The sequence below is a fragment of the Carcharodon carcharias genome, chromosome 11 (genome assembly GCF_017639515.1).
Source record: "Carcharodon carcharias isolate sCarCar2 chromosome 11, sCarCar2.pri, whole genome shotgun sequence".
Taxonomy (NCBI): Eukaryota; Metazoa; Chordata; class Chondrichthyes; order Lamniformes; family Lamnidae; genus Carcharodon; species Carcharodon carcharias.
In genome coordinates, this window is record NC_054477.1 from 59,293,097 (window position 1) to 59,305,900 (window position 12,804).

Sequence of the window (12,804 nt, forward strand, 5' to 3'; positions counted from 1 at the left end):
TTCACCAACCAGCAGAAATAATCTCTCAGCATCTAACCTATCAAGCTCCTACAGAATATTGTATGTTTCAATGAGATTGCCTCTGATTCTTCTAAACTCCAAAGAATATACACCCAATTTACTGGGCCTTTCATAACAGGACAACACCCTCATCCCAGGGAGCAATTTGGCAAACCTTTGCTATACCACCTCCAATGCAAATATATCTTTCCTCAAACATGGAGATCAAAACTGCACACAGTATTCTAGGTGTGGTCCCATTAAAGCTCTACGTAAATTGTAGGAAGACTTCTTTATTCTTCTACTCCAATTCCCTTGTAATAAAGGCTAACATGTCATTTGCCTTCCTAATTGTTTGCTGCATACTAATTTTCTGTGTTTCTTGTGCGAGCACTCAAGTCTCTTTGAGCATTGACATTTACAAGTTTCATATTTTGTAAAAAAGATTCTGATTTTCTATTCTTATGATCAAAGTGAATAACCTCATACTTTCCCAAATTATACTCCATCTACCATAATGGTGCCCATTCACTTAACCTGTCAATATCTCTGCAGCCTCTTTATGCCCTCCCTACAGCTGACCTTTCCACCTTGCTTTATATCAACAGCAAATCTCCTGCCTTCCGCCCCCTGCAAACCCATAACCCTTGACTCCCTTGTCAATCAAAAATCTGTCTGGCTCAGCCTTGAATATATTCAATGCCCCAGCCACCATTGGTTGCTGGGGAACAGAATTCCAAATGCTAGCTTTGAGGGAAGAAATTGCTCCTCATCATCATCTTAAATGGGAGACCCCTTATTTTTAATCTGTGTCCCCTAGCTCTAGACCCCCACAAGAGAAAACATTCTCTCAGCATCTACCCTGTTAAGCCCTCTCAGAATCTTTTATGTTTTAATAAGATCGCCTCTCATTCTTCTAAACTCCAATGAGTATAGGCTCAATGTGCTCAACCCTTCCTCATAAGACAACCCTTTCATTCTAGGAATTAGCCAGTGAACCTTCTCTGAACTGCCTCGAATGCAAGCATATCTCTCTTTAAATTGATGACCAAAACCATTTACAGTACTCTATGTGTGGTCTCACCAATGCCCAGTATAGTTATGGACACACATTTCTCACTCTCAAACTAAATGTGAAATTCTATCATGTTATGATCACTTTTATCTTGGATCCTTTACTATGATGTACTTAATGAATCCTGTCTTATTACACAATACCTGATCCAAAATAGCCTAATTCCTGGCATGTCAGAAGAAATTGTCCTGAATACACTATGAATTCATCCTCCATGCAACCTTTGCCAACTTGATTTGTCCAATTGATGTGAAGATTAAAGTCACCCATTATTATTGCAATATCTTTCTTGCAAGACCCAATTATTTCTTGCATAGCTACTATTAGGAAGCTTATGAACTACTCACACCAGTGACTTCTCTCCTGTGCTATTTCTTAACCCCACCCAAACTCATTCTACATCTTGAGCTTCTGAAACAAGATCATTTCTGACTACGGTACATCCTTTATTAACAAAGTTACCCCATCTCCTTTTCCTTTCCTCCTGTCCTTCTAAAATATCAAATATCTTTGAATATTCAGGTCCCAGCCATGGTCACATCTATGTAATGACTATCACATCATATCATTTATTCATACCTGTGCTATCAATTTACTCATCTCTTACAAAGCTGCGAGCATTCAGATAAAGAGCCTTTAATTCTGTCTTTTCACCATTTTTGCCTACTCTGACCTTATTTGTTGATGCACACTTATGTCTGTATGCTCTGTCCGTTCCTGTCACTCTTTGGTTATCATTACCCATATTTCTATCGTACACAACTGCCTTGACCTTTCTCTTTAACTTTCCAAATCTCCCCTCACATGAACCCTCCATCCTATTATTTAGTTTAAAACCCTCTCTACAACCCTCATTATATGATTCACCAGTACATTAGTCCTAACGCGGTTCAGATGAAGGCCATCCTGATGGTAGTCTCCTTTCCCAGTACTGATGCCAGCGCCCCATGAACCAAAATCCATTTCCCCCATACCAATCTTTGGGCCACGCATTCAACTAACTCATTTTATTTACCTTATGCTAATCTATTGCCAACACTGCAAGGCGCCCAGAGAGGGCAAGAGTTACAGGATGCCTTTTTCCAAGGGGCTGTCAGAAAAACATGGAAACTAGGAGCAGGAGTAGGCCATACAGCCCTTCGAGCCTGCTCCGCCATTCAGTATGATCATGGCTGATCCTCTATCTCAATGCCATATTCCTGCTTTCTCTCCATACCCCTTGATGCCCCTAATATCTAAAAACTGATCAATTTCTTTCTTGAATATGCTCAGTGACCCAGCCTCCTGTGGTAGAGAATTCTATAGGTTGACCACCCTCTGAGTGAAGAAATTTTTCCTCATCTCAGTCCTAAATGGCCTGCCCCATATCCTGAGACTGTAGCCCTGGTTGTAGCCTCCCCAACCAGGGGAAACATTCTTCCCACATCCAGTCTGTCTAGCCCTGTTAGAGTTTTATACCTTTCAATCAGATCCCCTCTCATTCTTCTAAACTCTAGTGGATACAGGTCCAGTTGAACCAATTTCTCCTTATACGACAGACCTGCCATCCCCGGTATCAGACAGGTGAACCTTCACTGCATTCCCTCCATGGCAAGTATATCCTTTCTTAGGTGGGGAGACCAAAACTGCACGCAATACTCCAGGTGTGGTCTCACCAAGGCCCTGTATAACTGCAGTAAGACATCGCTACTTCTGAACTCAAATCCTCTTGCAATGAAGGCCAACATACCATTTGCCTTCCTAATTGGTTGCTGCACCTACCTATTTATTTTCATTGACTGGTGTACAAGGACATCCAGATCCCTTTGTACATCCACTTTTCCCAATATCACCCTATTTAAATAATACTCTGCCTTTCTGTTTTTCACACCGAAGTGTATAACTTCATATTTATATACATTATACTGCATCTGCCATGTGTTTGCTCATACACACATAACTTGTCTAAATCACCTTGAAGTCTCCTTGCATCCTCCTCACAACTCACAACCCCACCCAGTTTTGTGTCATCAGCAAACTTGGAAATATTGCATTTAGTTCCCTCATCCAAGTCATTTATATATATCGTGAATAGCTGGGGCCTAAGCACTAATCCCTGCAGTACACCGCTAGTCATCACCTGCCACCCAGAAAGAGACCCATTTATTCCCACCCACTGGCCAAGATTTCCCAGTTGGTGGGTGGGGGGCAGGGCCCATTCGCCAACACGTAAAATGACGTGAGGTGATGCTGGGTGGAACTCCCAACGTCACCCCGCCTCATTTCAATTTTCAGGTCGGCAGGGGCTCAGCCGAATCAGCTGTGTGCCTGCCAACCTGTCAACGGCCTATAGAGGCCATTAATAAAACAATTTAGATAACTGACATGGCCAGGAGCCTTGGCGGGCTTCAGAGAAAGCATGAAACCTCATCCACAGGTGGGATGAGGTTTCATGTAGGTTTTTAAAAATTTAATGAAAGTTTAACTGAAAGTGATGGACATGTTCCAACTCATGTGACAGTGTCACATGAGGGGACACGTCAGGCAATCTTTACATTTCTATTTTTTGCATTTTTACATTTGGAGCCGATCTCCCTGAGGCAGCACTTAGCCTCAGGGAGATGAGTGCGCTCTTTCGCACGCATGCGCGAAAGAGTGCACTCTCGGCTTAGGGAACCCCTTCCACGCACAGGGACCGCATTGCGCTTCCTGGCGGACATCACGCTGGGCGGGCCTTAATTGGCCCGCACATGTAAAATGGCAGCCTGTCCCCGATTGGGGGAGCCAACTGGAGGCACACATCCACGCGCCTGCCCCCCAATGGGGGGAAAATTCTGCCCTCTGTTTCCGATCTGTCAACCAATTCTCATTCCATGCCAGTATATTACTCCCCATCCCGTGTGCTTTAATTTTGTCCACTAGCCTCTTATGTGGGACCTTATCAAAAGCCTTTTTGAAATCCAAAATCACTAAATCCACTGGTTCTCCCTTATCTATTCTACTTGTTACATCCTCAAAAAACTCCAGTAGATTAGTTAAGCATGATTTCCCTTTAAAAACCCATGCTGACTTTGTCGAATCCCATTAATGCTTTCCAAGTATTCTGTTACCACGTCTTTTATAATAGGCTCTAGCATTTTCCCCACTACTGATGTTAGGCTAACTGGTCTGTTTTTTTCTCTCCCTCCTTTTTAAAATTGTGGGGTTACATTTGCCATCCTTCAATCTACAGGAACTGCTCAAGAGTCTATAGAATTTTGGAAGATGACCACCAATACATCCAATATTTCCAGGGCCACTTCCTTTAGTACTCTGGGATGTAGATTATCAGACCCTGGGGATTTTTCAGCCTTTAACCCTATTAATTTCTCTAGCACCATTTTTTTACTAATACTGATTTTCTTCAATTCCTCCCTCTCACTAGACCCTTGATTCCCTAACATTTCTGGGAAATTATTTGTGTCCTCTTTTGTGAAGACAGTACCAAAATATGTTTAGATTCTTCTGCCATTTCTTTGCTCCCCATTATAATTTCCCCCATTCCTGACTGAAAGGGACCTACATTTGTCTTCATTAATCTTTTTCTCTTCACATCTTTATAGAAGCTTTTACAGTCAGTTTTTATGTTCCTTGCAAGTTTACTCTCATACCCCATTTTCCCCTTCTTAATCAATCTTTCTGTCCACTTTTGCTGAATTCTAAACTGCTCCCAATCCTCAAGCTTGCTGCTTTTTCTGGCAATTTTATACGTCTCCTCCTTTTATATGCTAAACCCTTAAGTTAAGTAGAATGGTTAGGAAGAGGGGTATGTGGCTGCAAATCAGGTGGGTGTCATGATGGAGGTGGCCCAATCTTTAACCAACAAGTACTTTCTTTGTGGACAAATTGACCATAGAACCAAGGTGAAGAAGACTATCCAAAGTGGGGGAGGAGGAGAGGGAAGAATGCATTAGTGGTGGGAACCAAGTAGTCAGGGGGTAGATACTGTTCCTTACACCTGCGACCGGGAGTTCCAAAGATTTTATTGCCTACTTGATGCCAAGGTTAAAGACATTTGCTCAAAGCTAGAGAAGAGCTAGGAAACTGTAAGTACAGAAAACATTAATGGGAGTTCCTTACGGCCCCCCTAATAGTAGTCGTAGGGCAGAGTGTGAATCAGGAAATTACAGGCAGATTTAATAATGGTAATATTTTGATCATGGGAGATTTTAATCTTCATATAGACTGGGAAAAAAACAAATTTGCACTAATACTTTGGTGGATGTATTAATGAAATGTATATACAATAATTTTCTAGATCAGTATGTTGAACACTAGGGATCAGATTATTTTGGAGCTATTATTGTGCAATGAAAAAGGGTTAATTAATAACCTTGTGGTAAAGGGGCCTCCAGTGAAGAGTGACCATAAGATGATAGAATTTATATTGAGCTTGAAAGTGATTTAATTAAGTCCAAAACTAAGGTCTTAAATGTAAACGAAGCAAACTACATAGGTGTAAGAGGAGAGTTGGCTAAGATAGATTTGAGTCTACATTAAAAGATATGACAGTAGACAAGCAATGACTTGCATTTAAAGAATTAATACATAATTTGCAATAAATGTACAGCCCTTTAATACACAAAAACATCACAGAAAATGTGTTCCAATGGTGGCTAACAACAGAGGTTAAAGATGGGATTAGATCAAAGAAAGAAGCTTATAATGTTACCAAAAAAATTTCAGCAGGGGAGGACCAGGAAAATAACAAGAAAAAGAAAGAAAATGAGAGTAGACTAGCATGAGACATGGGGCTGGATTTTACACATTCCCCCACCACCTCCCACTGGTGCATTGAAAGTGTGGTGGGTTGTAAAATGAAACATGTGGCCTTCCCACCACCTTCCTGGCTGCCTTGGCCTATCTCCCATTTTACGGTGGGCAAGGGAGGTCTCAGACAGTCTTCCCAGCCTTGGGCCTATCAATGCCCTTAAGAGGCCAATTAATGGCCATCAAAAGGTCTTATTCTGCCTCTGCCGCTATTTTACCCAGAGGGAGGCCCATGCCAGGTAGGGAGACCATGCAAGGCTGGCAGGCCAGCAGCTTTTACTGTATGGGCTGGTGTCAAGCAAGGGAGTCTAGAACCACATTTAGTGGTCCCCTGTGCACATGAGAGGTACCCCACTCCGCCCACAAAGGTCATACGCTTCCTGTAACTTTCCCCCGCTCTCCACCCTGAATCTCAAAAGCCAACCGCCCTCACTAGGACTGCCAGCCAGGGCCTGCCAAGTCCGGCTCCATAGCTTCCTCTCATTTGGGGACTGCCTGTAGTCACAGCAATGGCCACCACTTGGGCCTGGCGCTACTAGGAGTACAGAGTTGCCAGCAATCTGGTGGGCCTTCTTGCCCCAATGGGGGTGGAAGCCTCTACCTTAGGCAATCAACACTGTTTGCAGCATAAAATAGTTGTGGGGCAGCTGACTTTTTGGTGGGCAGGCTCCCTACTAACTTTTTAATTGGGTTTGTGGGGGCAGGAATGTGGCCCCCTTAAAAACAGATTAAAAATAGCAACAGATTAATGAAAGCAAGTGTAGGTCCATCAGAGGCAGAGACAGGTCAAATTATTACAGGGAATGAGGAAATGGCAGAGACATTAAAGAAATACTTTATATCAGGCTTTCTGTTGAATACATGAAAAATATTGCATAAATAATAAGGAACCAAAGGTTAGCAAGAATGAGGAGCTAAAGGAATCAGTCTTGGTAAAGAAACAGTACTGGAGAAATTAAGGGCACTAAATAGCTCAAATCCCCTGGACTGAATGACCTTTATTCTAGGGGTTTAAACAAAGTAGCTACAGAGATAGTGGATGCATTAGTTTTGATCTTCTTGCTTACTTAGATTCTAGAACAGTTCCTAATGATTGGAAGGTAACAAACATAACCTCATTATTTAAGAAAGGAAGAGTGGAAACCACCCCTGTAAAATCAAAATAAAGCAAAAATGGAAAAAACAAAACAAGAAGCACAATTTGAATAGAAGTTATTCAAGTTTCACAACATTGGCTTTTACATAGGCTTCAGTTTCCTCACTTATAATAGTCACAAAATAGGTTAACAGTAACAGTTGCTGGAAACTAAATGGTTTTGTCTTAACAGAGAAAAAGTGCTTTGAACAGCACTTGGATTCAAATAATGGATTACTTTTTAAGAGTGACAGAATTTAAAGTATACTTGGAAACAGAGGACAGCATTGTCATAGCTGGAGGTCTCAATTAGTTCTATATAACAGGTCAATCAAAAGAAATAATTGGAAATTGAACCTGAGTTTTCTCTTGCAATGCTTTGTCCTGTTGTTGGGATGTCAGACTTCCAGGCAGTAGAAAGGAAATGCATTCACGATCAACAGAGAGCTCAGTGACATAGGTAATTTTAATTATGACCCAGGCATTTGGTGGCCTGAAATATTAAGTAAAAGTAGATCATATAGAAAGAAAAGATAAAAATACATAACGATCTGAACTCAGCTGTTTACATCAGGAGTTTGAGAAAGTGAGCAAGATGGTAATACATGTTACACCACATTTAAATTAGTGTCTGTTTTCTCCACCAAATCATAGGTATTTTGCTTTATTAATTTATTTTTTAAACAATATATAAATTTTTTCCTAAATTATGAACAATACAGAGAGCATTATTTTCAAGGGTATAAAGGAATGTATAATGCTGTAAGTGAAAATAACAGTAGTTGCGCCAAAAGCACTGAACAAATACTCTTAACTGTTGGTTGTTCACTCAGTAGCATTATGAATGATTCAGCCATTTATTTTCTCTAATTATGCCAAATCCCAAGTTATGAAGATTCTACCATTAAAACACAAATAGGAGGATTGAAAGTAATTGTAATAATATTCATAATCAGGAATTTCAGGAACGCAAGCTACTAATAATAGAACTTGTATTTTCTTGTAGTCAACAGGGATTATATTTTCCAGTTGCCAACAATGCTTCTCTAAAACAGAATAAACACAGCAGAGAACTGGGAGGAGACTGATCTGGTTCTGTTTACTGCTCTTAATGTGAACTTCAAGTTAGCTTCCAAGGGTGACTCCGAGGCCTAAGGCAAGAACTTCATTTTAAAATGTTGATATAATTATCTATTAGAACAAATGCAATTTCCTGTGATTCATTCCAGGATATGATCCAGCTTCACCACTGCCCAGTCCTGTTTTTGAGCCTCACCACATCCAGGATAGCATGTTCATATAGACTGTTGGTTCTGAAATGAGAGGACTTTTTCTGGTTTTGATCCACTATTTTTTAATGCCACTTTGCCTTGTAAACCCATATGAGCCAAGATGTTGAAATCTTGAAAAATACTAATTGGGTGACCAGTGGCCCCTGGAATTCCTCTGTTTGAGTAATTTAATGTCTCTATTTGATGTGGCGCAGTGCTGACCAGCCTTACCTTGGCTGGTTTCAAGAAGCTATTAAACTTATTCTCATTTACTCCCATGTTTTCAAGATTTTAAAACTGCATTAACTCTGGTAGCCATTTCTTGCCAAGGAAATGCCAAAGAGCGAAACTTTCCTTTGCTGCCATTTCTTCACAAACATTTTCAATTTTGTCTCAGAAAATGGAAGTGAGTTACACATTCCCAGCTATTTCTCCCCAATACCTCCAATTTAAAATACTCATCCTCATGTTTGAATCTCTTCATGGCCTTCATTTCCTGATCTCTGTGACACCTCTCCAGTCCAACAATCCCACTCCCTTCCGCAACCAACTCTCCACTCGGATCCTAGACTGTTATGCATTACCCCTCTCGCCATACTATTAGCAGCTAAGCCTTTTTAAAAATTCATTCACAGGATGTGGGCTTCGGTGGCTGGACCAACATTTATTGCCCATCCATAGTTGCCCTTGAGAAGGTGGTGGTGAGCTGCCTTCTTGAACTACTGAAGTCCATGTGGTGTAGGTGCTGTTAGGAAGGGAGTTCCAAGATTTTGACCCAGATACAGTGAAGGAACAGTGATATATTTCCAAGTCAGGATGGTGTGTGACTGGTGGGGGGAATTTCTAGGTGGTGGAGTTCCTTCAGCATCTTGGGCCTGTGCTGTGGGATTCCTTCCTAAATCTCTCCACCTCATTTAATATCTCTTTCTTTGACCAGTCAATCATTTTTATTTTCTGATGATGCCTGTGTGAAATGCCTTGGGATGTTATTTTTCTACATTAAAGTCACAAACAAATATTTGCGTTGATTCATGTCCAGCAAAAGGAAGCAACCACTTTTAAGAGCTGCAACCTTTAATCTCGGGCAGTTATGTGCTATTTCCTGCACCCAATGACAATAACCTAGCACTATCAACACAAAAACTGCAGCAATTCAAGGGGAAGGCCCACCACAACTGTCATAGGGCATCCACAGGTGGCCATTAAATGCTGCCTTTACTAGCATCACGAGAGCAACTAATTAAAACATGACCTGCTACTACTATTACAATCACCATAGAGACTACAATTTTTAAGAGAGAAATGAATTTCCCAGCGACTGACGGAAAGAATCACACAGCAAGATTTTATGTTTAAAGGCTTTTACTGTAAAGAAAACAAACTAAAATCAACACAGACTAAGCATTTAAATATTAATTACTTATTAAGTAAACTGCAGAAAACGTTCTTCCCCATTAACACAACTAAAAATACTTCACAACCCATTTTTACGTTACGCTCTTGGCAAATATGGAGTCTTATAGATTCAAGTCCAAACCCCTCCCGACTTTTCCAGCAGGCTCCCTTCTCCCTGCCACATCAGGACGAGTCTTCCAGTGTCCTTTTGAAAGTCACATCTCTCAGATTTCCAGCAGGAAACTTTCCCTCCACTTCTCACAGCAGCATCTCTCTCTCATTCTCCCTCTCCAGGGTCTTGGAGTTTAAGAGTCTAGGAGATACCAGCTGCCCAAGGGTCAAAATAATATTTTTCCAAGGGAATCCTCTTGAGATTTTCTTAAGAACTACTTTTTGATTTTCAGGGGCTACACTTTGGTTTTCAGAGCTTTTCATTCTCACTAACTCCTTTATGAGGTGATGCAGTCACGCAATAATTGAATCTATAAACGTTTTTGTTATTATAAATAAAACTCCCATACTCCATTTTCAAAATTAAAATTCTAACTACTTGGCATAAGGTAACCATGAGTTTCGCATCTGCAGTCCCTTTTAAAAATTAATTGTAAGCAATGAGTGCCCGTCAGCCTTGTTTGGTTTTGTTCTGTAATTTTCAAGTTTCTTTCCCCTCAATACTTCTGCTTAAAAAGTGAGTGCTAACAAACATGTCAGGATACTGACTTCCAAAGGTCCAACTGTGCAACAAGGGAAATAGACACAAATTAAGATAAAAGCAAGTCTACCCAGCTCTACTTGTCCCACCTCCCCTTAAACCAGCTTATATTTCACCTCTCTTTTATTTTTACTTAGTTCTGTTGAAGAGTCATATGGACTTGAAACGTTAATTGTGTTCCTCTCCGCAGATGCTGCCAGACCTGCTGAGTTTTTCCAGGTATTTTTATTTTTGTTTTAGACACAAATTAATTCTGCAGCGCCAAGCTGATTATCACATAATGAATGGTTTAATTCACATACACTTCATATTTCAGTGATATTTTCCCCCCAAACTAATGCTGCACCTTGCATGATCACCCGTGCTTTAATGAGACATGGATTGGAACCCCTTAACGCAGAAGCACCTTAGTTGCATTAAAAACACATACCACTTTATAGAGGTGGTTAACTCACTAACCATACCCCCAGCGCCATACCTTTCTACAATGGACATTGAAAGTCTGTACACAAATATACAAACAGACAGAGGTATGTTGCTATCCAAAATATCTTGAATGAATCTCTCCAGTCTGATATGCGGGTCTGTATTTTTCTAGATCCAGGTTTTGGTGAGTCTGGGTTTTGATTATTGGACATTGAAAGTCTCGGAAAGGGTCTAGGATTTGAAGGTCTGCGTCCAGGTTTCAATGGATTCAATGTTTTGGTCTTAGCTGGTTCCAATTCTGGTGGTTTGGCTTTTGGGGGGTGGGAGTTGGGGGAGGGCTCTGGGTTGGGTTTTGGTGCATCTCAGTCCAGGTGTTAGGAGATCTGGATTTAGGGAATCCAGGTCCTGGATTTGGGGCATCCAGCTTTTGGGGTCTGGGATTTGGACATTCTGGCTCCAGATTTAGGTGGCCTTTGCCCGGGATTTGGACATTCAGGATTTACTGGTTTTGGGTCTGGATTTTGGCGGTTTCAGGTTGTCATCGGAGGTTCTGGGACATCATTTTGGGGTTCTGTGATTTTGGAGGTAGAGGTACATGTTTCGGGCAATCCATGTCTGGCTTTTGTGGCATCCAGGTCTGGGTTTTGTGTGCTCTGAATCTGGGTTTTGGGAGTTCCAGTTATTGAGCAGTCCAGGTCCAGGCTATGTTGAGTCTGGATCTGTGTTTTGTGGGCTCGGGGTCCAACTTTGTGGGGTTTGGGACTAGGTTTTAACATGATCTGCATCTATTTTTAAAAAATGTATGAGCTTTGGTTGTCCCACATTGGGGTTTACAAGATCAGTCTACAGATTTTGGGTGTCCGAGTAAAGCTTTTGACAATCTGCATGAGGATCCAGGTGCAGATTTTGGTAGCCTTACCTCCCTTCAAAATGGCCTCCTTTTGAAGTGATAGGTGATGGGGGCAGCGGAACCAGCCAGAATAACGGCTCCAGCTTCTCCAATCATAGGTTCTATTCCTTGAAGAGCAGCGGGAGGGAGGGAACCTGTGATGGAAGGAGTTGGAGCAGAGAGCATGGGAGAGACAGAATTTGTGATTCGAATAGTGGCTGCTCACAGGTTCCGTGTTTTTTATGTACGGAGATGACTTTTCTCATTTGTTACCCCTGGATATTGATTTTTTGTGCACTTTCGAGGGAGAATTCCCCTGCCACCCCGATGTATTTTGAATCCTACAGTTGCTCCTCTTTTATGCCAAGGTGTGAAAGCTGGCACTTGAATTTCTATGGATTTTGATCTAGGCCTCTCTGTCCCCATGACAACCAAATCACATGGGCCTGTATCTAAGCGGAGCTCAATATGATTTCACCATCCCTTATTCTAGGACATTCTGTTTTACTTTAAATTAATAAAGGAAGTTTAAAACATGACCATTTTATAAAGTGTTGCATTCATAACATTATGAATAGGCTTCTTTAAAAAATAGATGCGGGCCATGCTAAAACCTGGACCCAAACCCCACAAAATTGCACTCTGAGCTCACAAAACCCGGGCCTGGACACCCCACAGCCCAGATGTGGACTGCTCAATACCTGGAACTCCCGAAACCCAGACACCCAAAACCCAGGTTAGGAGCATAGAAAACCCAGACCTGGATGCCGCAAAAGCCGGACATGGACCACCCGAAATACAGATCTGAACGTCCCAAAAGACACAACCCCAAAATAATGACCTGGAATCTCCAATGAGGACCTGAAATCCTCAAAACCTGGACCCAAAATCACTTCAATCATAAGGTCAGAAGTGGGAATGCTCACTGATGATTACAATGTTCTGCATCATTTGCAATTCCTCAGATACTGAGCAAATACTGTGTCCAAATGCAGGAAAACATTCAGGCTTTAGCTGATATGTGGCAAGTAGCTTTCACATCACAGAAGTGCCAGGCAATTACCATCTCCAACAAGAGAGAATCTAACCAACTCCCCTTGACATTCAATGGCA

At 41.5% G+C, this 12,804-nt stretch overlaps 1 protein-coding gene across 7 annotated transcripts in view; it reads right to left on the reverse strand.

Annotated features, from left to right (window-relative positions):
• Positions 1–12,804, reverse strand: part of LOC121284472 (protein mono-ADP-ribosyltransferase PARP4-like) — a 148,472-nt gene that overhangs the window by 73,479 nt on the left and 62,189 nt on the right. For all 7 annotated transcript variants that reach the window (XR_005944482.1, XM_041199971.1, XM_041199970.1 and 4 more), the window contains one exon: positions 7,356–7,491. The gene's annotated coding sequence lies outside the window, so the exon portion shown is untranslated. The remainder of the gene's footprint in view (positions 1–7,355; positions 7,492–12,804) is intronic.